Below are 26,930 nucleotides of genomic sequence, written 5' to 3' on the forward strand. Positions count from 1 at the left end.
CCTCTCCAGGCTCCTACACCCTAACTCTGCTTTGGGACCCCACTCAAGGCCACATCCTGAACTTTGACGAGACTTGCACTCCTTGGGAATTTTAAGCTCAAACATCCCACTCTCACCTCTCTGCCTTCACGCTTTCTTGCTTCTGAATCCCATATGCATGGTCTCTGGCATGTTTTTGATATCTTCCACCCTTCCACTGTCTTCTCTCCCAGCCTATCAGTGTCCTACTGTCAGCACTCCCACCAGTCCAGCAGCCCAGAACCCTTAGGCATTGCTTTAAGTACCTTCTTGCAAGAATTCCAACTCCAATAACCCCTTTCCTGCTCCCTCACCAGCACAGTCCCACCCTGCATCAATAACATGGTGGCCTTATCACTCCTTTACCCAGTCTAGGGGTCCTGACGGGGAAAATCCCACAGCCACAAAGAGAGGAATTACTGCCACATCCTTCCTTTTCACCAGGATCTGGGCAGAGTTGAGTCTGTCTTAGCAAAGACCTTTCAGTTCCAGGCGCCTGAGGGCCCTCACCTCAGCCAGCCCCTGTACTCTCAGCCAAAGCCAATTCCAATCCATTCTCACCTCCTATCATCAAATAAGTGTTCCAGGTCTGGGCCAGGTGAGGTGGCTCACACCTGTAATCCCAGTACTCTGGGAGGCTGAGGCAGGTGGTTCACCTGAGGTCAGGAGTCTGAGACCAGCCCAGCCAACATGGTGAAATCCCATCTCTACTAAAAATACAAAAATTAGCCAGGCGTGGTGGCAGGCTCCTGTAATCCCAGCTACTTGGGAGGCTGAGATAGGAGAATTGCTTGAGCCCGGAAGATGGAGGTTTCAGTGAGCCAAGATTGCACCACTGCACTCCAGCCTGGGCAACAAGAGCAAAACTCCATCTCAAAAAATAAAATAAAAATAAAGAAGTGTTCCAGGTCTTACCGAGCACGACCCCTCCACCTGTGCTCTGAATCCCTTCTTAATTCTCCCCTCCAGGAATTCTCTCTCCTTATTTTCCTGGATCTTCAACTACTCATTTGTATCCATTTCTCTCCATAAGTCTCTTCCATCTTAAAACAAATGAAAACCCTTAAACAAATAAAACCTTCTTTAATTCTACATTCCCTTCACCTACCACCTAATTTCATCATTTTATTTACAATCAAATGTCTTCAAAGAGTACCTACAGGCCTGTTCCTACCTCCTCATTGCCCACTCACTCAACCCACGGAGCTCCGCCTCTGCCCAACACGGCTCCACTGAGACTGTGACCTCCGTGTAGCTTCCTCCAAATGACACATTCAGTCTCATCTTGCCTGACCTCTCAGCTGCCTTTAGCCAGCCTTCACCCGTGGCTTCCAAGACATCACTCTCCCCTGATTCCTTCTCTATCTATAGCTGTACCTTCTCCATTTTCTTTTCTGGCTCCTCCTTGTCTTTAGGCTTTTAACTGTTCCCACTTTCCTCTCTTCTCTTCTACATGCACCCCTGCCCCCTGCCTAATCTCATCCATGTCAGAGGCCTCATCCATACAGACTTCTAGATCCAGCCCAGGCCTATCTCCCAAGCTCCAGGCAGGAACATCCAAATCCCATTGTACTCCCCACTCAGGTATCCCACGGACCCCTCAGACTCAACAGGCCTACAGGGCTTGTTTAGCCCACTGACTCCATCCCTGCAGTATCTCTTTTTAGTTCATACCCACATCTCTGTCTGGACCACTGCAACAGCTTCCCGGCAGGTGGTCTCCCTATGCCCTGCAGTCATTGCCCCCTCAGCAGTCTATCCCCTACAGCAGCCAGAGTGATCTTCCTTAATAGAAAAATCCAGTCATGTCACTCCTCTGGCTTAAAATCCTTTAAGACTTCCCTACCTCCAAAGTAAAGTCCAAATAACATTGGCAGAGCCTTCTAGACCTTTAAGATCTGGTCCCTGCTACCCTCTCCATACACTTCTCTTTTATTGCTTGTACACTGAGCTCTAGTCATAATGAATTACTTATACACAACTCCCTTCGCCTTCCCTGTTGTTTCCCACCATGTTTTCCAAGTGCTGATTGCTCTTCCTAACTCTGCATGGCTCACCCACCCCTGCTAGTCTGCCAGTGCTCAGTTTGTGTTTTAAGAGAAAAACCTGTTCTTGCAGTCCCTGGCTGGGGTGACAGGAAACACCTGAAGATTGCTGATGAAGCATCATGCAACTAGGTCACCTCGAACCTGAAACCCTTTGAACACTTACCAAGAAAGGAAGTGGTGATGGGGCACATAGAAGAGAGAGCCATCATCTGGTTTCCAGCGTGAAGACTTCTGCAGGAGGGCTTCTGCTGGGCTTTCAAGGAGGTGAGAGAAGAGGAGGGGCAGCAAGGGTGAGCATGCATGTGTGGACATAATAGGCAGGGAGTGATGTTAGCAAAGACAGAGAACAGGAGGTGACTGGTAGGCCATTGCTGGGGTGCAGCAAGGAATGAGGTGAGCTGCGATGGTGAGACACCTCAAGGGCCAGACAACGGATTTGGCACCTTCATGAGGAGCAACATGGGGGACAGTAAAGGAATGGAGGCGAAAGGAAGGCACTCCAGGTACTCTGGGAAGGATTGTGAATGAGGACTCTGCAGGTGTGAGGTGACTCCAGGGTGAAGGGATGGGGTCAGAGGCTTGGAAGTGGAAAGGAAGGGACCAATAGCAAAGCATTAAGTGTTGACTCCCAAACAGCCCACCAAGGCCAGACCTGTGCTTGAGACAGCAGCCCTCCTGCACGGAGCATTGTCCATCCGTGGGCTTTGTGCTGCCATCTGGTGGTTGTGGAAAGGAAGACCAGGCTTAGCGGTTCCGGGGCTGGCTGCCTGGGGTGTGGCCAGGTAGATGATTGTGAGTGAATACTGGAGTTTGCTGAGGCTCTTTGGGGAGTGAGCAGGGGGAGGCAGTGACAATGGGGTCCTCAAACCCATACAGCTTTTAAAAGACGCAATTTCTTGCCACTTTTGATTGTCCCTTTTTGCACAGCATTTAGCATAAGGTCTGTTTCAAAGTAGGTGCTTAGTGTCTATTGTTTTTCTCAATTATAATAATGACTTAACAATCACTGAATGCCTACCATGTGCCCAGTGCTTATATATTTTATCTAAGTTATTCCTCAAAACAACTTTGAGATGAAGATGACGTGATGATTTTGGGTAATAGAAGAAAGAACTGAATCCATGAATCCATTGAATAGCTTGGTAAATATTTACTAAGCACCCGTTGTGTGTCATGCCGTACTGGGTGCTGGGGACACAGAGGTGAGTGACATAAGTAGGATCTGTCTTTGTAGAACTTGGAAGAGAAAAGGGATGGCATGCAAATAATACATAGTAACTCATGTATTTTACCTGTGACTAAATATCCTAAAAAGGAGAAAAAGTGCAGAGCACTGGCCAGGCACAGTGGCTCACACCTGTAATCCCAGCACTTTGGGAGGCCGAGGTGGGCGGATCACCTGAGGTCGGGAGTTTGAGACTAGCCTGACCAACATGGAGAAACCCCGTTTCTACCAAAACAAAAATTCCAAAAATTAGTCAGGCGTGGTGGTGCATGCCTGTAATCCCAGCTACGTGGGAGGCTGAGGCAGGAGAATCGCTTGAACCCGGGAGGCAGACGTTGTGGTGAGCCGAGATGGTACCACTGCACTCCAGCCTGGACAACAAGAGCAAAACTCCATCCCCACCTCCCCCCGCCCCGCAAAAAAAAAAAAAAAAGTACAGAGCACTTAGAGATGTTAACTCACTTTTGAGTCCATTTGATTTTAAAAAATGCTTCTTCCAGTCAAACCTACCCACCACTGCGTTACATGAATTCAAATGATAAATGAATACCCTTTTCTTTCTCTTATTCTTCAGCTTTTACTTCCCTGCGTTTAATTCTCCTCATTTTGCTCTCTTCTTAATTAACTCCTGTTCTCTGCCAATACCATACCTTTCTGTCTGTTACTATCATCATTTGTTGAATGAGTATATAAATGAGTGAGTGAATTCACTGACACATTTATGTCACAAGCTGGTGTCTGTCATCCACCGAGGGTTAGACACCAGATGCTCAGTGTGCTTATGGATACACAGTTCCTGCCCTCAAGTTGCTCACAACTAGTGAGGAGAAAAACATAGCAACAAATAATTTAAAGTGCTGAATAAACACACAGGTGAAGCAGAGAGTAACTGTGCTGAGGAATAGTTGCCTCACTGAACTACTTCTCAGGATGATCTACAAACATTAACAGCATCTGGACAAATTCCAGCTATCACACCAGATCCTTTGATAAATGTTCTACAGTGGCACCTCCATTTATGTTGTGTCAGGGACACAGGTCTCATTATTAATTTTCTGATATATTGCAACTTACTCAATTTCTATAATAAAAATGCATTTCCGAAACCAGTAGTTCCCAAACTTTCATATCGACTGGGGATTGTCTGCAATGATGATCTTGGGGCCATTGGTGGGGTCCTTAAAAATCACTCACTGATTGGGGATCATTTGGTCATTTAGTGGTAATTGGAGATCATTAACAGCCACTGAACTCAAGCTCTCACCCCAAGACATTCTGATTGAATTTATCCAAAATGTGACCTGAGCACTAGGATTTAAAAGCTTCCCCAGGCAAATTCTACTACACAGCCAACATTTGGGAGCCATTCTTGAGGATCCTCAGGGATCTGGCCTGGGAGATGAATGATATCAAATGCCAATTTGAAGAGAACACATCAGGTCTTGCTGCCAAGAAAGAGGTAAAACCAGGCATGGTGCAGCACCACGATTCCCAGGGGAATTCGCTCTGCTGAGCTCTAAAGCAATCTACAGGATTATGAAGTTGTGTCCGTGTATTCAATAAACAATCGTCTAGCACCTGCTTTTAGCACAAGTCAGTCCATCTCTGCTCTGAAGGATCTGGTTGGGGGAGAGAGGCCTAAAATGTACAGAATTTTGTGAGACTGGTGATAATGTGTGGGAAGTCCAGGGTGTCACAGAAGCACTGCAGTGGGGCATCTAATCTGACCTCCTGCATTCTTTCAAGTCATCACCTCTTGTTCAGTCCTCTACAGAGATGCCTCAACAAACAGATATTTATGGGGCACCTGTTTTAAGTCAGGCACCAGGTGCCAGACACTGAACAAAGCCCCCATCAGGCAGTACAGAGATGAACACAATGGCTGTCTGCTCTCAAGGAGTTCCCGGTCTGGGATGAGGGAGTTTTGCTCTCTCATTTCTCTTATGAAAATAGCTTTGTGTGAGTACTGTCAACAAGTGGAAACCAGTGGAATATGGAGGATGGTCAGGCCCATTCTAACAGCCAGGAGGCTTCTTCACAGTGAACCTAACAGGATGAATTGGGTTTCAGAGGATGATCATGGACGAAGGGGACAGCATTTCATTCCCCAACCACTTTGCTAGACTCTCCCACTGCTCCTCCCCCACTTTTTTTTTTTTTTTGAGACGGAGTCTCGCTCTGTTGCCCAGGCTGGAGCACAGTGGCCGGATCTCAGCTCACTGCAAGCTCCGCCTCCCGGGTTTACACCATTCTCCTGCCTCAGCCTCCCGAGTAGCTGGGACTACAGGCGCCCGCCACCTCGCCCGGCTAGTTTTTTTGTATTTTTTAGTAGAGACGGGGTTTCACCGTGTTAGCCAGGATGGTCTCGATCTCCTGACCTCGTGATCCACCCGTCTCGGCCTCCCAAAGTGCTGGGATTACAGGCTTGAGCCACTGCGCCCGGCCTGCTCCCTCTTTTTATAAAGTCCATGGATCAAAACTAGATGCAAACTCCCAATCAAGACATACCCAGTGTGGAGGACAGAATGGAGGACTGCTTCCTGGCCTTTGCAGCATCCAGGCCCACTAATGCTCGGGGCTACATACTGTCTTTTCCCCCGTCAGGCACAAGAACAACTTGTGATCAGTTAAAAGCCCTTCAACCATCACCATCATCTCCAAACAATAAGACTGACTTGGGAGTTAGCGGTGGCCTTTTAATCTCATTTTAATCATCCATATCTTAATGAATTCAAGAAATGAGGAAATTTAATGTTGCCCAAGAGTAGTAGTCCCTCTAAATGTGTTTCCCTCATTGCATTGCACTACTTTCAGTACCCTCTTTTCCCACTTCCTATTCTTGCTATTTCACTTCCTGTCCACCTCATAGGAGTTTCTCCCTCTTCACCTTCTCCCACTTCACTTTCTCCCCATCAAGCCTGGTATTTTTATTTATTTATTTTTTTAGACAAGGTCTCACTTTTTTTCCAGGCTGGAGTACAGTGGTGGGATCGTGGCTCACTGCAGTCTCGAACTTCTGGGCTCAAGGGTTGCATTAACATTTTTTATAATTATGTTAGTCCTTAGATGTCTCTTGCTTTATTTTAGATTCTTTCTCCCTTTTTGTTTTCCTTTCCTACCCACTTTCTTCAGACAAAATCAATAAACATTTATTGAGCATCTACTAAGTGCTGGGTCCAATGAGAGAGCACAGAGAGAAACCTAGGAGCTAGTCCTAGCCCTTGAAACCATTATGATCTAACAGATGAAATAAAGACAAATGAAGATAGAGAAAGAGAACATAGCATTGGCTGGCATGGTGTTGTCTATATAAACAAGAGGCTTGGGTGGTTAGGACTTCACACATCAAGGGAGAAAGACTTCAACATGGGCAGTGGATAAAATCTGGTACTATAAGGACTTTGTGACTAGCCAATAATTGAACACTTACTATGTGCCAAGTGGTATGCCGAGTGTTTTCTTTCCAGTGTCTCATTAATCCTGAACAACTCCATGAAATAAGCATTTTAATTATTACCATTTTACTGATGATTAAGTTAAACCTTCCATAGATGATGTCACTTTCCAAGGTTACCAAGCCAGAAAGGAGCTGATTTGGAAGTCTAGGCCAAGCCTGTCTAACCCCAGATACCAAGGTTTGGGTTGTGGTGCTGCACCATGTCTGGTTTTACCTCTTCTGTTTTCAGTTTCCTGTGTATGTGAAACAGACATAGCAATTCCTCCTTCACATGATTGATGGTAACATCAAATGAGATGCAATAAAGCACTTAGTGCAATGCCTAGCACAATAGGTGCCCAGTAAACAGTGGTGTCATCATCCTCATCATCCTCATCATCACATTCTTCTTATACTAAGACTTCACTGGAGATGCAGGAAGAGGGTCTTGAAAGTTATTAACTGGTAGGGTTGGGAATTCCATGCAGGGAGGTGGAAGAAACAAAGACTCAGGTCCCAGAGCACATGGTGTTCTCACGGAACCAGAACCAGCCTGGTCTGGCTGGTGCCTGAGGCCTGTGTAGAGGTGAGGGCTGAGATAAAGCTGGGAAATTAAGACTCTTGAGGGCAGGTGTAGGAGTTTACAGATTGTGTGGACTGTGGGAACAACATTTCAACATGGTTGTGTATGTATGTTTTCTAACACGCGTTAATGGTGAACTTCAAGAGATTTTTACTTTTTGTTTTGAATAGTATTATTTCACATAAATCAAAAAACCAAAATAATAAATTATAAAAGATACACACTGAGATGTCTCATTCTCACTCTGCCCTGTCCACTCCATTCCATGATCCCTGTAGATAACCACCGAGATTCATTTCTTGTGTATTGTTCTAGTACTTTTTGTACAGATATGAACAAATACAAATATATCTTTCCCTTCCTCTGATTTTTATACTCAAAACTAGCATACTAAATACACTGCTTTACCTTTCTTTTTTTTTCACTTTATAATATATCCAGAGCTTTTTGCTATATCCAAACATAGAAATACTCCTGTTTCATTTTTATAGTAGCATGGTATTCCATGTATGGCTCTAACACAGTTTCTTTTACCAGTCCTCTAGTGATAGACACTTGGGGTGTTTCCAGTCTTTTACTCTTACAGATCATGCAGCAATGAATGACCTTGTGCATATGTCATTTTAATATACTCAGGTGTATTCATAGAATAAATTCCCAGAAATGTGATTTCTGGGTCAAAGGGTAAATGTATTGGCAGTTTTGAAAACTGTTGCCAAATTGGCCTCCATGGGGCTGAACCAATTAACACTCCCACCTGCAATATATGAATGAGAGGGCCTGTTTCTTGAGAGCACAGTAAGAACAAATATACACTTAAACTTTTGAATGTTTGCCAAATCAATAGGTCAAAAAATATGATGTCTCAGTGTAGCTTTAATATGTATTTCTCTTAATTATGAGTGAAGGAGTGTTATCTTTTCACCTATTAAGGAGCACATGCACTTCTTTGTCTGTGGACTGATTGTTCATTGCCATTTCCCACTATTCTATTGTATTGCTTACCTTTTACCTTATTGACTTCTTTCAGCTCTTTATATATGAAGGAGATTAGCCATTTGTCTGGATGATGAGTTACAGATATTTTTCCCACTTAATCATTTTTCTTAGAATTTTCTTACCATATTTTTACCATGTAAAAGTTTTGTTGTTCTTGTAACTGAATTTATCAATTTTTAATTTTATGGCTTTAGTATTGTGAGTCATATATTGAAAGATATTCTTTATGATTATAAAATATTTCCCCGAGATTTCTCCTAGTAATAGAATTTTACTTTTCACATTTGAATCTTCAGTTTGTTTGGAGTTTACACTGATAGAGGGTGTGGGATGGCTATTCAGTAGTCGTTACACCATTTATTAAAAAGCCATCCCTACTCTCATTGTTATATGAGATGTCATCTTTATCTATACAAATTTATAAATGTACTCAGCCTATGTCTGAACTTCCCATTCAATTCCATTGATCTGTTTATTCATGTACTTGGACTACCACACTCTTCTGATTATTGAGGTTTTACAATACGGAATAAGTAGTGGGGCATTTCCCTACCTGTTACAAATAATGTATTTACAATGCTAGCAGACCCGTTAGAATGCTTCTGCAGTGGGACAAGGGCTGAGCAAGGGCTGTGTGGCCAGAATGGGCAGAAAGAAACTGAAGTATCCCTACTCTAACAGAAGAATTGCCAAGACTTGGAGACGAAGTCTTAAAAATGAAGGAGGAAGAAGTCAGGATGATGCCAAGGTTTTTTTATTGGCAGCCCCAGTCTTATTGATTTTATTACTTCCAAATGGCCGTGGGACCTAGAAAGAACCTTCAAAATAAGAATGCCTTTCCAATCAGACTTTTCACCAATATCAACCTCCATCTCCCAAGACTTGCCACTATTTATGGTCTTACAAAATAGTCCTGAATTCACTTTTGTTTAAATTATTATATTTTTCACGATAAATGTATTGCAGATTATTGAAAATGTAAGAAATAAAAAAAAAATTCACTTGCAACACAATCTCATCATAACCGTTTTTGGTATATTGACACATTTTCCCCATCATTTTTCCCAGCATGTGTAGTAGTAGTTGTTATTGTGTAGTTTTAATAGCTTTATCAAGGTATAACTTATACTGTACAAAATACATTCATTTTTAGACTAAGTATTAATGTTTTGGTAAATTTAGAGATTTATATATCCATCACCCCTTCCCTCTGCCGGTTTTCAGTCAATCCCTACTCCCGCCCCAAGCCCCAGGCTACCACTGTTCTGCTTTATTTCTCTATAGATGTGGCATTTCTGGAAATTTCACAGGAGTGGAGTCATACAATATGTGTCTCTTATGTCTGTCTTCTTTCACTTAGCATGTTTGAGGTTCATCCATGTTATAGCATATACCAGTAGTCTATTTCTTTTTTTATTGCTGAATAGCATCCCATTGTATGGATATAGCACATTGTGTTAATCCAGCAGTTGGTGGACATTTGGATTCCTTTCTGTTTCTGGCTATATTGACTTTTCCTGCTATAAGTATTCTTACATAAGTCTTTGGATGTATGTTTTTATTTCTCTTGGATGGATACCTATAAATAAATTGTTAATATGGTAGGTGTATGCTTAACTTTTTAAAGAAACTACAAATTATTTGCCAAAGTAGATTCACCATTTTACATTTTCACCAACAATGAATGAGTGTTTCAATTTCTCCCTATTCTCACCAACAGATGTTATCCTCGGTCTTTTATATTACAGTTTTGTAGTGTGTATGATATCTTCTTGTGCTTTTTTTTCTTTTTTTTTTGCTTCATTGTTCTGATCATTGTGCTTTTAATTTGTATTTCATAATGACTAATGATGGGAATATCTTTTCTTGTGCTTATTATCCATTAGTATATGTTCTTTGGTAAAATGTCTATTCAATTATCTTGCCCATTTTAAAATTTGTTTTTCTTTTCTACTGAGTTATAGAAATTATTCATATATTCTGCATGTGAGTTCCTTGTTAGATGGAGTGAAAAGAACAGACAGCGGCCGGGTGCGGTGGTTCATGCCTGTAATCCCAGCATTTTGGGAGGCCAAAGCGAGAGGATTGCTTGAGGCCAGGAGTTTGAAACCAGCTTGCGCAACATAGCGAGATCTTGTCTCTACAAAAAATAATTTTTTGTAGCATTTGCTAATATGTTTTCCTAGCTTGGATCTATATTTTCATTATCTTAATTGTGTCTTTTAAATATAAATGTTTTTAATTCAGCGAGGTTTAATTTATCAATTTGTTCTTTAATACATCATGCTTCTTTAGTGTCATAGCTAAGACATCTTTGAGTAACAAGGTCAAAACATTTTCTGTTTTTTTCTAGAAAATATATAGCTTTAGCTCTTTTGGTTAGGTCTAATGATTCATTTTGAGCTGATTTTTGTTTATGACATTAGGAAAAGGTCTATGTACATGTGTTCATGTTGCATATAGCTGTTCAGTTGTTCCAGTGCCATTTGTTGAAAGACTTCTTTCTACCTTTGCGTCTTTATCAAAAATCAATTGTACATATATGTGTGAATCAATTTATGGACTTTCTTTACTACTCCATTGATCTATTTGTCTATCTTGACACCAGTACCACATTGTTTTTATTACTGCAGCCTTGTAGTAAGTCTTGAAATAACATAGTGTTCGCCCTCTAACCTTGTTTTTTCTCAAAATTGCTTTGGTTATTCTAGGTTCTTTGCAGTAATGTATAGCTCAATTTGTCAATTTCTGTTAAAAATTCTGCCAAGATTTTTATTGAGATTCTATTGAATATGTTGATTAATTTGAGAAGAAGTGATGTCTTGATAATATTCTGACCTTGGAATGCAGTCTATTTTTCCAATTATTTAGGTCTTTCATTTCTACCATTAATGTTTCATAATTTTCAGTGTATAGGTCTTTCACATCCTTTTTCAGATTTGTCCCTAAGTATTTTATATTTTAATGCTATTGTAAATGGGGTTTTTAAACCTCAATTTATAATTGTTTGTTGTTAGTATTTAGAAATATGATTGATTTTTGTACATTGATCTTGTATTCTGATATCTCTCTAAACTCACTTATGAATTCTAGTAGCTTTTCTGGTAGATTCCATTGGATTTTCTACATAAATAACCATGCCACCTGTGAATAAAGGCAATTTTGCTTCTTACTTTCCAATCTAGAAGCCGTTTATTTCTTTTCCTTACCTTATTGTACTGGGTACAAGCTCCAATAGAATCTTAAATAGAAATGGTGAAAGCAGAAATCTTTGTCTTCTTGATGTTAGAAGGAAAGCATTTCGTCGTTCATCATTAAGTATAATGTTAGCTACAGGTTTTTCACAGATGCATTTTATGAGGTCAAAAACAACCCCCTTTTTTCTTAGTTTGCTGAAAGATGTTATCACAAGTGAATACTGAATATTTTTCTCTATTAATATGATCATGTGGTTTTGCTTTTTTATATTTTTCATATGGTGAATTACACTGATTTCTTAAAGTCAAACCAACCTTGTGTTCTATGATAAACCCCATTTGGTCATGATGTATTATTCTTTTCTTGTTATTTTGTATTTGATTTGATGCGTTTTTATTCCGTTTGTATGTCTATGTTCATGAAGCATATTGTCCTATAGTTTTCTTTACTGGTGATGTTTTTGTCTGGTTTTGGTATCAGTGTAATGCTGGTCTCACATAATGGATTGACAAGTATTATCTTTTCTATTTTCTAAAAGAATTCGTGTAGAATTCTTTCTTCCTTAAACATTTGGTAGCATTAGTCAGTTTAGCCATCTGAACCTGGAATTTTTGTTCTTCACTAAGAAAATTAGTTAAAACTAAGCAGGTTTTAAACTATGTATTTATTTTTTAAATAACTATGGGGTACTGGGTTATTTGTTTCCTTTGTCTGAGCTTTGGTGGTTTATGTCTCTCACAGAATTTCTCCATTTCAACCAAGTTGTCCAATTTATTAGCATAAAGTTGTTTAGAATTTCCCTTATTGTCCTTTTAAGGTCTGTAGAATTAATAGTAATGTCATCTCTCTCATTTCTGGTATTGGTTATTTCTCTTTTTTCTGGTTAGACTGGCTAGACACTTATCTATTTTATTAATCTTCTCAAAGTACCAGTTTGATTTCATTGATTTTATCCATTGTTCTCTGTTTTATCAATTTCCATTCTAATCTTTATTATTTCCTTCCTTCTGCTCATTTTGGGTTTCATTTGCTCTCCTTTTTCTAGTTTCTTAAGTTGGAAAAGAGGTCATTGATGTAAGATCTTCTTTTCTAATATAAGCGTATAATTTTATCTTCACTCTGCCATGGCTAGAAATCCTACCCCTGTTGTTGCTTTTTAATAAAGTTATAATCAGGCTGTATATACAATTTTATGTATTTTATTGGGCTAAGGCATTATGCCATGTGAAAGCTATGGTTAAAATTAGCATACTAATCCATTTTTTATGGACACCATTAAAAAATAGCTAATGAACCCCTACCCAGCCAGAAAACAAGAAGTGGGACTCTGCAGGACAGAGCAAGTCTGACACCAAAGCCAGTATCCGCACCCAGGAACCCCCAGAGATTGGTTGTCCAAGAGGGTCATATGGAGGTGCTTCTGTTATTTTAGAATTTCAAGAAGCCTGAGAGAAAGTCACACTATTACATGTGACAAGGCTGCCCAGGCAAAACAGAATGTCAAGTGACTCTACTTGGGGCTGAATTCTCACACTTTAGTGAGAGAGAGGCAGTCCACAGCCTCTCGCTCCAGCTAGAAGCTATGTTGGTTGTTACAAATATTCAGGTTGTTAACGGTGGATAGACGCACTCACTCATCATTACATAATAAGAGCAGTTTGTTTTGCAGGCAAGATGATCCAACATGCGGGACCCCTGGCGGTGTGTGGGGAGGATATTTTAAAAGGAACTTTCAGTGAGAATGAACAAAAATCAGGAGCTATGTGGAAGATAGGAGCACCTAGGAGACTGACTTTATCCACTTCAAATGCTAGCTTGACCCAGTCCTGGCACTCATTCCACCCTGCATCCTCACCTCAGACCATCCGTTGGTTAGGCCAGCAGCTCACCATTCATTCATGCCCTGCCTAGACCAACAGCTCACCATTCACACCCTACCCAGCCCTGCCCAGCCCTGCCCTCTGGCCTTCTGCCAAGTCAGGTTCTTAGCAGCACACCCTTCACCTCTGAGAAGGCGCAATGGGAAAAACAGGTGAGACGATGGGCAGCCATGCCTGGGAGACAGAGTTTGCTTGCTATGGTGGGCAGATGTTCCCACCAATCACAGTAGACCACAAAACAACAGGAGGACCTGGGCTGTGGATGGGGCGGTGATCAGTGAGTTCTTGGGACCTGTGTTTGCTGGGTGCGCCCAAGAACAGTGAGGTGATCTCTAACACGCTGTCCACACTGAGAGCCTCCAAGGCTAACCTGCCTGACAGGGTTCACACAGAGCGAAAGGAGAAGAGAGAGTCTGGAAGGAGAGACCGGGATGTGTGAGGACAGGGCTATGTTAGGGATATCCAATTTGGTCTGGGGGCTGAGAAGTCTAATAGGAGCCTCCTTGCCCTGCATACCCACCAAATCAATCTCTCTCTCTCTCTCTCTCTCTCTCTCTCACTAACCTGCTCTCAGGAAGCTCACACAATCGCAGTTCACAGCACCATTTGCTACAGGTCACTTGAACAGGGAAAGGTGGTCTCCTAGGACATTAAGTCGGCTTGGAGAGACTGGGAGCTGTCCAGGGGAGGGCTGAGGGGTTTGTCAGGCAGAGGGTGTAGGTTACTTAACCTCACTAAAGCTTCTGTTTCTGGATTCTGTATTTTTAGAATGCGGAAGGGGAGGTGTTGTCAGAGATGTGACCTCGGGTGACTGAAGGTGCTGGGGTTTAAGGCCTTAACAAATAGGTGGCGAAAAAAAATCATACTTTCAAAATCTCCCCTGACCTTTTATTTAAAAACCCTCAGGACCTGGGATGGGGGATGCGCAGGGAGCCAGGCGCGGCTGGTTCAGAAGCCCTGCCAGTGGCTGTCCAGTCCCAGTCTCTCCCTGCTGCGTGGGCGTTGACGGCTGCAGCCCTCCCAGATTGCTGCAGCGCTGCCCGAACCGCAGTGTGCAGATGCCGCTGCATGCGGCGCCCTCTGGCGTCCAGTGGCAGCTCGTGCGTCTGTCCTTTCCGCAGAGCTGATTTCCACCTTCTCTGTGTAGGTGGGGCCTCCTTTACAAAGAACCAGCCATGCCTTTGGGAGTGGAAGCAGATTTCATAGCCAAGACAGGAGAGCTTGCAAGAAACTCCCATGTGCCAGGCACAAGGTTAAAACAGGTATTATCATACATGCATTCATTCGTTTTTCCAATGTATTCGAGGCATCTCCTAGGAAGTAATGTGTAAGCAGAGGCCCCATGAAGGAAGGGAGCAAGTCATGAGCATGTTTGGGGTACAGTCTCCCAGAGTGGGGACATCCAGGCCACAGGGATGCATTCTCTGGGTGTGGAGACCAGCAAGGAGGCAGCTGCAGAGGGTGGTTGGAAATGAAGTCAGAAAGATGTCCAGAGAACAGACGGTACAGAGCCTTCTGGGCCATAGGACTTCAGGTTTAGTTCTGAGAGCAGTGAACAACCATTGGACTTTGAACAAAGACATAAAACAACTCGATTCATGTTGTTTTTAAAATCACTCTGGCTTCTGCGAGGGCGTGAATAGGAACAGGGAGACCTGTGAAGAGACGAAGTGAGAGGAGAGTGTCTGGGGCCAGTTTGCTTCGCCTGCCAGAGGAGATAAGACATCTGGTTCAGAAGATGGTCTGAAAGCAGAGGCCACAGGAATCCCTGCTGGATTAACCAAAGGCTGTGTCCCGGGGTTTGGGCCTGAGCAACTGGATGAGGGAGAAGTGGTGCTACCCAGAGGGATGGGGGTTCAGGTATGGAGGCATGGGAAGGAAGCAAGAATTTAGTTTGGGATATGCCATGTTTGAGCTGCCAATTAGACTCCAAGTCATGATGTTCAGTGCACCTGAGCAGGGCTCTCTACCCTCTCCATCCTCTCCTTATGTTCCTTTCATGGCTCTCCTGGGTCTTTTTGTCATCTGAGGGCCACCCAGGCCTCCCCATCCTACCTCTGACAGGAAAGGAAACCCACACAGAGCAGCAAGTCCACAGGGAAAGAACGGAGTAAAGGCACTCATATTCCAGAGGCACACCCCAACTGGATGGCAAGGTCAGAGGCAGTCAGGGTTCTAGGCTCCACTCTCCAGAGAGGAAATAAAAGAGGACAAAATGCCTTTTCTCACACACTGACAGGTCACTCACATCTCAGCCAGGAGTGCAGTGGCGTGATCATAGCTCACTGTAACCTCAAACTCCTGGACTTAAGTGATCCTCCCACCTCAGGCTCCCAAGTAACTAGGACTACAGGTGGTTGCCATCCTGCCCAGACAATTTTTTAAATTATTTTTTGCAGAGGCAGGGTCTCACTATGTTGTACAAGCTGGTTTCAAACTCCTGGCCTCAAGCAATCCTCCCGCTTTGGCCTCCCCAGATGATGGGATTACAGGCATAAGCCACTGCACCTGGCCCCTCCCTGCTCTTCTCACTCCATCTACATTCTCATCCTAGGGGATCTCGTTCTCACCCTTGGCTTCAACGACCCCTCCATGACGATGACTCTCAACTCTCCATTCCCTACCCTCAACCTCTCTCCTGAGCATCAGGCCAGCATTGCCATCTGCCCTGTTGACAAGGAACAGGCCCATCAGAGCAGCCCCACAAACCCCCATGTATGCCAGAACTGCCCACCATGTGAGCTCCATCCCTCGACACATGCATGAGTGCACACACACAGGTGCACATGCACTGCACACACCACCCCTCTGAAGCCCTGCGAAGGCCCCTCCACAGTCTCTCTCCCTCTCCCATCTCACTGATCACTGAATCCTACATTCCCTATAATGTTTCCCTTTTGGTGCTTTTCTCTTCACCACTGCCTTCATCCCTTCTACCATTCACCCATTGAACAAATGGCCTGAGTCCAGACCCTTGACATCTCTGAGGGCAAGCAACCTCCTCCTTACCCGTTTCCTGCTTCTGCTCTCAGATCCATCCTTTCCACTACACTCTACACTTCCCAAGTTCTTTCTGAAACACAGCTTGGATCATGTCTCTCCCTCTCAGAACTCTCAATGGCTCTCTGTCACCTACAGGACAACCCGAACTCCTCAGCATGACTTCAAGGCCTTTCTCAGCCTTCCCCCATCGACCTCTCATCTCACCACGTCCTCCCACACTGCTCGCTCCTAGCACTCCATCTGGTGCAGAGTCCCTGGCACAGATGAGGCTGCTTCTCTGGTCTGTCCCTGTTGTGCCTTTTTCCTGGAATCCACTCACCCATTTGGTATTTATGTATTAAGCACCCAGAGTGCTCCAGGCACTGGGGGTACAGGAGAGAACAAAATCCTCAAAATCCCTCCTCACACAGTGTGAGATAGGCTGTTCCAGAGAGTCCTTCTCCAGGGAGTGAATGAATGAAGCAGGCGGCGAGGCATGCAGATTGCACACGCAGAATGCCCAAACCTCACCTCAACACCTCTTTCGGGATCTTTGGACATTCTGCTCCTCCTTAAAGATATCTCTCAATGTCCATCCTTGGTGAAGGCTTTCCTCTTATTAGGTGCTTTTGTACTTTATTCTTCTATTTAAGCCAATTCATTCTGCCTTGGGTTAGAGTCAATTGTTGACAACTCTGCTTCAGTATCCATCCTTCTAAAGAAGGAACTAGTGTTTATCAAGCACCTCCTCTGTGCCACGCTCTGTGTGTCCCCCACAGTGCTTGGCTCGATGCCTGGTTTAGAGCTGGGGCTAGAGGACAGACCATGACTCAGCTCCTGCCTTTTGCACCCAGCTGCTGGCTATGTGGCTACTGGCAAGCTACTCAACCTCACCAAGCTTGTTTCTGTAACTGTTGAATGGGAGTGAACATAGCACCTGCCTCTGTTAAGAATTATCCTTCTCACATAGCCTGGAGAGTTTCAGTTAGACCCTTGTTCCCAGGCTTTGTTGTTTTTTTCTTAGGAACCATGCTGGCTTCTTTATGATCTAACTCTGGGGTCCCATGTTTCTTAAAGAAAGAACTTTTGCTTATTTCCTGAAAGCTCCTGGACTTCGGAGAGGTGCAGCTGGAAGAGAAGGGAAGTGGTATGTAGCCCCCTAGGAAGTCACTCTTCTGACTTCCTGCTCAAGGTTGCACGGCTCTAGTGAGTGGCAGAGCTGGGATCCCAGCCCAGGCCTCACTGATCCCCATATCAACGGTTCCCCCATCACATCTCACTGCCTGTTTAAAAGGGGAAAAAGGACTTTTGAAGATTCCAAGTCAAGAAGAAGGTGACTTCAGAAGTCACCTTCTGACTTCCATCCTCTCCACTGCTGTCCCACAGAGCTGACCTGACAACTGCCATGGCCCCTGACCCTGACTAGATGAACCTGGGTGGTGGGGGTAGGGGTGGAGCTGCATTCCCAGCCCCTCATCATCTCAGGAAGTGAAACCTGGGCTGGGGGCTACAGATGCCCCATCTCTCCAGGCTGACTTGGGGATCTGCAGGTTATGAAATCCCTGGTTTAATCCAGCAGATTCTAATGGCCAGAGTTCAGAGAAGAGAGGGATTCCTTTGGGGCATGCAGAACCCTTAAAGCATGGCTCTGCCCAGGTCCAGCTCCCTGGGGAGCCCTACACCACACCTGAGGGCAGAAACGAAGTCAGTTTTCTCTTTCTGAGTCAGTGAGGCCCTTTTCTCCTCCCATCTGGTTTCCACTTCCTTGGGCACGTCCCTGCACCCATTTGGCCACTGGGGGGCACTGTTGGATGATCCTGGAATTTCAGGTGACAAGCAAGCATCCCAAGACTCCTGGACGCCAGCCAAGGAAACCACAGGGGTTCTCCACCCCAGGCGCCCCCAACCCTCTGTCCCTCCTCCTAGTTGTCCTTTGTGCCCCAGGCTCTCTTCTGCTCCTAAGTCATCTTCCGTGTACTCTTCCAGATACACGTTGGCTCTGCAACACCAGGAATGCCAGGATGCTTTAGCCACCTTCTCAGTCCTCCACCTTTCCCTCCCCTGCTTCAAAGACTTTGGTCGATCAAAGCACCAAAGCATCACTGCTGCTGACACTAACAAGTAGTGCCAAGGTATTGCCTTTAAGGAAGATCAGGAGCGGAACATCTGGTGGCAAAGAAAATCTTTCTAATAGCACCGTTCTAGTGACCAACTTCAACCTCCTCCTAGCAGGAGAGTTTGGGAGTAGGGGACTTAGAATGTTTTGTTCTTTTAAGAAATTCAGAACATATGTATGTTTAAAATAAAAATAAAAATATTTGAGCCAGAGAGGCTGAGTCACTCCAGAGCCTCAGATTTGAGTTCCCAGGGCAAGCGCCACTGCCTCTCCACGCAAGAGCTTACTCCAATCAACAAACACATTTTTTTATCCAATTGTTTTCTACCTAGTCTTTTGCACCTCTAATTCTGCTTCCTTAGCATTCGGGTAAGGCCCTAGGTAAGTGGTGCATGGCAGGCAGACCCTGCTCTGTTCTTACGGGTCACCTGTGGGTGCTTTAGGCCATCAAACTTCCAGTAAAGCCAGTCATTTTCCTCAGATTCAACTTCAGGAAACTCCTCGCTGCAGTTTCAGCCTCCTTTCTGCAAGGCCTCAGAGTCAAAGATTCCCTGTGTTCCCTTTGTAATGACCCTTCTTGGACTCAGAGAACATCATTAAGATGCACTGAGCATCAGGTTTGCACTGTTTGGAATGTTTGCAGGATTCATTTTCAAAATGATTTGGCATCTTCGAAAGTCCTTTCTCGATGTGATGGGGGAACCGTTGATGTGGGGGTCAGCAAGGCCTGGGCTGGGATCCCAGCTCTGCCACTTACTAGAGCCTTGCGACCTTAAGCAGGTCCTGTGACCTCTGAGCCTTGATGTCCTCTCAGTAAAACAGTGACAGTAGGAGGACCTATGGTGCCAGTGGAGATAAGGGAGATACATGCATTCGTCTGCTTAGGGCTCCCGTTCCTCAGCCAGGTAAAGTTGAAGAACGAATCATAGAACAAGAAGTAGCCCAGTTTTCCCATTTTACAGATGAAGAAACGGGGGCCCAAAGAGGGGAAGTGACTTACCAGGTTACCTGGTAATAAAGTCAGGACAGGAACTGGCAGGTCAAGGGCCTTTCCATGATATCAAGTTGCTTCTTGTTTTTCTGTTCTATTCCTCTTCTCTACTGACCAAAGGCCATAAAAGGGAGAGAAGGACCTGGGGCTTAGAGTAACCTTCAGGCCCAGCTAATTCAGCCATATAACGCAGACACTAAGGAGTCAACCTGCTTTAGGCTACGTTTATGAAGTGAAAGCAGTGATACTGTCTGCCCTTCTGGGCTAACTGGGCCACACCAGGGTCAAAGTGTTCTTCTCTGGAGACTTTGATACATGGCCCACTTTGAAGTTAGAAAACTTCAGAGGATGGCCAGGGTGGTGCAAGACCTCAAGCCACAGCATGTAAGGAAGAGTTAAGGACCTGGGAATAATGACCTCAAAGAAGAGAAGCCACAGAGCTCCTGGCCACTGTTTTCGACTTTGTAAAGTGCTGATATCTGCAAGGTGCAGGGGAGGGAAGGAAGAATTGCTCTGTATGGCCACAGGTGGGTAGAGAAGCCTGAGTGAAAGCTTCAAGAAGGATAATTCCTGGTCCACAAAGGCAATTGAAAAGTTAGCTCTGTCCAAAGTTGGAATGACCCCTGGTAGGAGGCAATAAGCACATGTGAGCAGAAGCTGGAAGACCATGGGTGCTTAGGAGACCTTAAAGCACAGAGTGACTACTGGACAGGACCAGGTTCAGCCCACAGAATACCCAAACTCTCTATGAGAACAACACAGCAGGATGGATAGGAGCATGAATTCTGGAGCCACTGTGCCTGAGTTCAAACCCTGGTTCTTGCCTGGACTGGCTGGGTGACCCTGAACAAGATACTTAACCTCTCTGCAAAATAGAGAGGGAGCCACCAGCTCTAGGAAACCCTCCTCCCTGCCCTGCTGTCCTCTGATACAGGGGCTGCCTGGTGCATCCTCCTCCTGCCGGTGATGACTGGTGCAAGGCTGGTCTTCCCTCTTGACCCCTCTCAGCCTCTTGGGCAAGAGTCAGAAATAGCCCCTGGCTGGCCCTGTGGCAACTCAAATTTCTTTGTAAGTGAGGGCCCTCTAAGGACACCAAGTCTAGGGGCTGAAAGGCAAGGGGAGGCAGTTAAGCTGTGGGCACCATAGAGGCCGTGCATCTGCTGGTGTTTGCTGGTTCACAAACACTGCCAGGGCAGCTTCTCTGTGCCCAGCCTAGACCAGACACCAGCATGCAAGGTCAGAAGAGACATGGCCCTGCCCTCAGGGTGCTTCCACCTAGTGGAAGACCACGTGGGGATGGACACAGGCCCCTCAGGACTTGGTGTGACAGATCTGTGTCTGGAGCATAGAGTTGGTGGGTGGAGACCAGGAAGAGGGTTGAGAAAGCCTTCATGGAGGATGTGACATGAGTTGAGTGTCAGAAAAAGTCATTGAAGTGACAGGAAAGGAGGAAGGCAGGGATTTCTGGCCAGGGGGCTGCTGGAGTCAAAGCAGAAACACCTGGAGCCATCTGGAAGCTCACATTTCTGGATACCTTCCTGGAAGTCACTGAGATAAACACCTTGGGCACACTATCTCATTTAATCCTCAGAGCATGCATTGGGCATTATCAATCCCATTTTACAGATTGGAACCTGAGACTCAGAGAGGAAAAACACCCCACCAAAGGTCATGTGAGTGGCAAGCAGTGGAGGAGGAGCTCCACCCCAGGCCTGTCTGACTTCAAGTCCTAACCTAACCTGTCTGTTCTCAGCCAGTTAGAGCCTTCAAGGCCGTTTAATGTGATGCCAGTGTGGACTTCCAGGATGAGGATCTAGAGGGAAGACAGGGGAACATCAGATCATGAAAGACTTTGCTCGCCTTCTAGGAAATGCAGGTTGATCCTAGCAATAGGGCGCCAAAGAGGAGTTGAAGAGGTGACAGATCCTACCTGCACTTTAGCAGGGTCTCTATAGCAACTGTGGGGAGAAGAGACCAGAGGGGAGCAAGTCTGAAGACAGGACCAACAGGGGTTGCAGTGGCCCAGACTGTGCTTGCTGGTGGCTTGAACCAGGGTGACATGGGGAGGGAGAGGGAATCAGAGAGAGGAAAACAGACACCAAGGCCAAGTGATTGACTGCATGTGGAGTATGTCGGGTGAAGGAGGAAGAAAAGTGTTGATAAGGACATCCAGGTTTCTGGTTTGGGCAACTGGGTGAATGTTGTTACCACTGTGTTACAATCACCTGCACTATTCAGCACAGTAACATGCTGTACAGGTTTGTAGCGTAGGGCAAAAGGCTCTATCATACAGCCTGGGTGTGTGGCAGGCTATATCATCTAGGTTTGTGTAAGTACACTCTATCATGTTTGCACAATGATGAGATCACCTTACACATTTCTCAGGGTATATCCCCATCATTAAGTGACACATGACTGTATTTCCACCACTTTGCTATTCTGCCTTTGAGTATGAGTCGTGTGGGCCTCATGGTAAGACAATCAGCACGCTGCTTGAACCAGAGCAGCAGCTCCAAACCGTGAGGGAGGGACTACCCTCATTAGCCATTCCTTAACATGTTCTTTTATTTTATTTACTTCTTTATTTATTTGAGACAGGTTCTCACCCTGTCACCCAGGCTGTTGTGCAGTGGCGCAATCTCAGCTCACTGCAGCCTCCACCTCCCTGGGGCTCAGCTGATCCTCCCACCTCAGCCTCCCGAGCAGCTGGGTCCACAGGCATGCACCACCATGCTGGCTAATTTTTCTACTTTTTGTAGAGATGGGGTTTCACTATGTTGCCCAGGCTGGTCTCAAATTCCTGGACTCGAGCAATCTGCCTGCCTCAGCCTCCCGAAGTATTAGAATTATAGGCATGAACCACTACACCCAGCCTTTTTATTTTTTATTTTTATTTTTTTCCCAAGACAGGATCTTGCTCTGTCAGCCAGGCCGGAGTGCAGTGGCACGATCATGGCTCACTGCAGCCTCAAATACCTGGGCTCAAATGATCCTCTCCCCTCAGCCTCCCGAGTAGCTGGAACTACAGGGACATGCTATTATGCCCAGCTAATTTAAAAAAAAAATTTTAGAGGTGGAGCCTTATGTTGCCTATGTTGCCTATGTTGCCTAGGCTTATACTGAATTCCTGGCCTCAAGCAATCTTCCCACCTCAGCCTCCCAAGTTACTGGGATTATAGGCATGAGCCACCCTGTAATAAAAGAACATATTCTTTTTTTTTTTTTTTTTTTTTTGAGACGGAGTCTTGCTCTGTCACCCAGGCTGGAGTACAGTGGCCGGATCTCAGCTCACTGCAAGCTCCGCCTCCCGGGTTTACGCCATTCTCCTGCCTCAGCTTCCCGAGTAGCTGGGGCTACAGGCGCCCGCCACCTCGCCCGGCTAATTTTTTGTATTTTTTAGTAGAGACGGGGTTTCACCGTGTTAGCCAGGATGGTCTCGATCTCCTGACCTCGTGATCCGCCCATCTTGGCCTCCCAAAGTGCTGGGATTACAGGCTTGCGCCACCGCGCCCGGCCGAACATATTCTTTTATTTAGCCAATATTGCAGTGGGATGAGTGTGTAGCAGCTCATTCAAGACAGGAGCCAAGGCCCAGGCGTCCATGAAGGAGCCCCTTAGAGGCAGCTGAAGTTAATCTGAGAAGCCTTCCCGCAGGAGGCTGACCTTGACTTTGGAGGTAAGTAGTGGGCTGGAGTGGAGGCCCATGCCACTTCCAAGGGAAGTTCTCAAATGTCAGGCAGATGCACAACCACAATATCAGCAACAACAGTGACATTAACAGAGTCCTGTTCCACACTGACCAGGCTTTGCTTCTCCATGCACCTCCATGGGTATTAATCCTCTGTAGTCCTAACCAAAGACATGTTAACACACACTAACAATGAAGGTCCATTTCCCTCCTTCCTTCCCTGCCTTGCTCCTTCCTTCCTTCCTTCTTTCCTTCCTTCCTTCCTTCCTCACTCTCTCTTTAAGCCTATGAAGCAAGGGGGTAGGGGGGCCTAGTGTCCTACCTATTTTATTAGTAAACTGCTACACAGAAAGGTCAAGTGAGTGAGCTTGGCTCACACAGACTGCAGTCCTGGTCAGACACCTTGCCTTGTCCTCCCCTTTGGGAGCCTTTGGGTCCTGACTCTTGCACCACCACTGCCTCAAGGCCCTCAGTTAAGGTATGAACAGTTAATCACCAGCACCAACTCCCTTCTAAACCAGATTGGCGTGAAGTCAGGTTGCCTCCAGGAGAGACGACCCCTGGGGAATCTTTGTTCCTGAGACCAGAAATTGAGCCCAGAGGCCTGGCACCGAGCTAACAGTAAAAGTGGGCAGTAGAATGGCATGGTGACTTATAAAGTCACACAATCTTGAGTTCTGTTCCAGCCTCACTACTAACCAGCTAAATTACCTTGGTCCTCTCTGAGCTTCAATATCTTCATCTGTAAAATAGACACAATGATATATTTCCCATTGGCTGGTTGCAAGGATTAAATCAAATGATCTCTGGCGGGCTGTCAGTCCAGTGTCCTCCTGTCCTGCCTACCTATGGGTGAATGCGGACTATGCCAGCACATGGGTGAGTGGGCTGGTGGGGAGCATAAAGCAGAAGTGGCAGTCATGCCAGGAAGGGGAGCTGGTTCCCTGGGAGTGACACCTGAGAAGATTCACAAATGGGAAGAACTAAGAGATTCTGCCTCCAGTCCCTCTGTGTGGGTGTGGGTGTGTATGCACACACAGTTATAAACTCTTCTTTTAGATGACCGTAGTCACCAATCACTCACTGTGACAGCCACCACAGCCCTTCCCTTTGCTGAGGGCAAGGCCTGGCTCTCAAGCAGGAAACGAAACCAAAGGGAAGGGAGTGGTCTTTGGGGATTTTCACCCTGCCCAGGGAAAGGATCAAGGGACACTCTGGCTGCTATTGTGTGGCCAAAAATCAGAAATGGAGCCCACCACAGAACTGGAAAGGGGGCTCAGTTAAGTTAGCTGGCTGTCCATTCTTTATACTAATTTTGTCCTTATTACCCTGTAAAGTAGCTTTGCTCTCCCATTCAACCAACTAGGAAACGAACAGTAGGAGGCTCAGAGAGTGTCAATAACTTGCTCAAGTTCATACAGCTAGCAAGTGTCAGTGCTGGGAATAGGGTCTGAGTTCTTTTCCTACACAGCACTGCCAAACCAAGGTACTGACAGATACTTTTCAGGGCAGAAGCCCTGAAATGTGCCTGAACAACTGTTATGATGGTTCTTTTTTTTTTTTTTCCTTCTTTAGTTAATTTCTTTTGTTGTTGTTGTTGTTCACACTTGAGTTTAAAGGATGGAGAGAGGACAACATACCCCTGAGGCCAAGTCACAAAATAGAAGCAGAGGTCAGAGGAAGATCTCAAAGAGGGAAATGAAATTCAAGGGCTACTCATTCCACCTGCACAGTGTGGTGTGGGAGCCAAGGGCACATGTCCTGGAATCACAAAGAACTAATTCCAGTCCTAGAGTCACCACTTATTAACCTCAGGCAGGTGATTTCACCTCTCACTGCCTCCATTTCCTTTCCTATAAAATGGTACTAATGTATACACTAACTTCTAGGGCTGTGAAGATTAAATGTTGCCCTGGGTTAGAAGTGCTTAGCACAGGGTCTGACACATGGTAAGCCCATGTCACCAATTATGATGATTGATTCTCCTTCAAGGGCTTTTCTCTGTCCACAGCTTCTGTTTTCAAGAAGGAAGGCAAAGGAAATGTATACATATGATCAAATGGATAAAGTATCTGACTTTCGCCACACAGGATTATCTGACTTTAAATGACAGGAGAATTCAGTGTGCCAAGTAGGAGAAACAGAGCCCCTTGGTGCTGGTCAGGGGAGGCTTTCAGAAAGAGTATATAGGGAAGGGAACTGGCAGACAATTTGGTAGAAGGGTGGAAATGGTGAGATCTCAGGGAGAGTAAAGGGTGGGGCAATCTGGGAAGCAGAGGGAATAGGGCAACAAGGACCTGGTGATTGGGAGCCTGGAGAAACACCCCAGAGCTAAGCTGGAGGCTGAGAGCTATGAGGAGAGTTTCACAAGGAAGCAGAGCAGAGAAATCCTCATGTATTCAGTGTCTGCTGGATGCTAAACTGATTCAACAATTCAAACCTCACCACACCCTTAGGGGCATCCTGATTTTTCAGAGGAGGACACTGGTGCCCAGAGAAGTGAAATAACTTACCTAGTAACTGTTAGGGATTTATGCTTCCATCTGGCTGCCTCCAAAACACCCGAGCCGTTCACTGACTGGGACACTGACAGGCCAGGTTCAAGGGACTCTAAACCATACCAGCCCTTCTCTATAGTCATCTGTCATCCTTCAGGCTCCTGGAGGCCACTGCCCTCCCAGACCACCCCCTGCAGCTCTAGGCAGGCTCCCAGTCTTCAACCACACCTCACAGACTACCACTAGGAAATGCCAGAATCCGGAGTCCGGCCTCATGGGCTTTCGGGGCTCTCCCCATGAGGTACACACATAGAGAGGAGGGTCTCCTGGCGGGAGGGTGGGGGAGGGCCCAGTGGGGACTTCCCGATGCTAGAGCCCCTCTGAATCCAGAGCTCCGTATCTACCGCAGTCTGATCTCAAGGAACCACCACTGTTTGGCACACCTGTCTAGGTGACCCTGACAGGGGCCTGGAGAACAGAACTAGCAGGGGCTTGAGGCTGTCTTATGCCTCCCCAGAAGCACCCTAGACCTTCTCAGATGCCCTATCTAGGCAGAAGGCAGGCTGGGCTTCCCACACACATTTCCGGAAAGCAAAGGGCATCCTCGTCTGCCCACCTAGGGTGCTGTAAGCTGCACTCCCAAGTCCAGAGCCCCGTGGGCCAGCTGGCTTTGCAAGTTCTGCCAGAGGGCCCGTTTTGTGAGTAGCTGACCCTTCCCAAGGGCAGCAGCGTGTCCCCCAGCCTTCCCTGCCCGGGCCCTGGGGGAGGGAGTCGGAGAGTGGAGAGGGCCAGCCCTGCAGTGCTGCCTGTTCCTGCGGCTCCTGTCGGTGGGGGTGAACACAGCAGAAGAGTTTCTGCCACACTGCGGACCGCACCTGCTGCATTTCCCTGCGAAGCCAAATCTTTGCTGGGTAACAGGGAGGTGGGAAGCCGATCTGGAGAAGCGGTAGCGACGGCGGGAGAAAGGGCAAGAAAGGGGTCTGCAGATCCTGTCTGGCGGCACCACAATAATAGCAACACGTCTCCCGCGGGGTTGGATCCCGCCGTGGGCCTGGGATAGCTGCTATTGATTATCTCCTTCTTGCCTACTTCATTACGTTGGCAGGAGCCTCTCACCAGCGCCCCTCAACTTCTGCCCTCCCCAGTCTCCCCGGCCCAGCAGCACCCAGCTGAGCTCTCCTGGAGGTTCTGGTTAGTAAGCTGGGCTCTGCCAAAGAATGTTTTCCTCGTGGGGCGGGGGCTGAGGCCCGGGGGCCAACGAGGTGACG

The 26,930-nt window shown here is 46.0% G+C and overlaps 1 protein-coding gene across 2 annotated transcripts in view; it reads left to right on the forward strand.

The window, feature by feature from the left end:
- The first annotated feature begins 2,250 nt into the window (after positions 1-2,250).
- KCNA2 (potassium channel, voltage gated shaker related subfamily A, member 2) overlaps positions 2,251-26,930 on the forward strand; it is a 38,621-nt gene continuing 13,941 nt past the window's right edge. For both annotated transcript variants that reach the window (XM_011948057.1, XM_011948056.1), the window contains exon 1: positions 2,251-2,330. The gene's annotated coding sequence lies outside the window, so the exon portion shown is untranslated. The remainder of the gene's footprint in view (positions 2,331-26,930) is intronic.

The sequence above is a fragment of the Colobus angolensis genome, unplaced genomic scaffold, assembly GCF_000951035.1.
Source record: "Colobus angolensis palliatus isolate OR3802 unplaced genomic scaffold, Cang.pa_1.0 Scaffold273, whole genome shotgun sequence".
NCBI lineage: Eukaryota > Metazoa > Chordata > Mammalia > Primates > Cercopithecidae > Colobus > Colobus angolensis.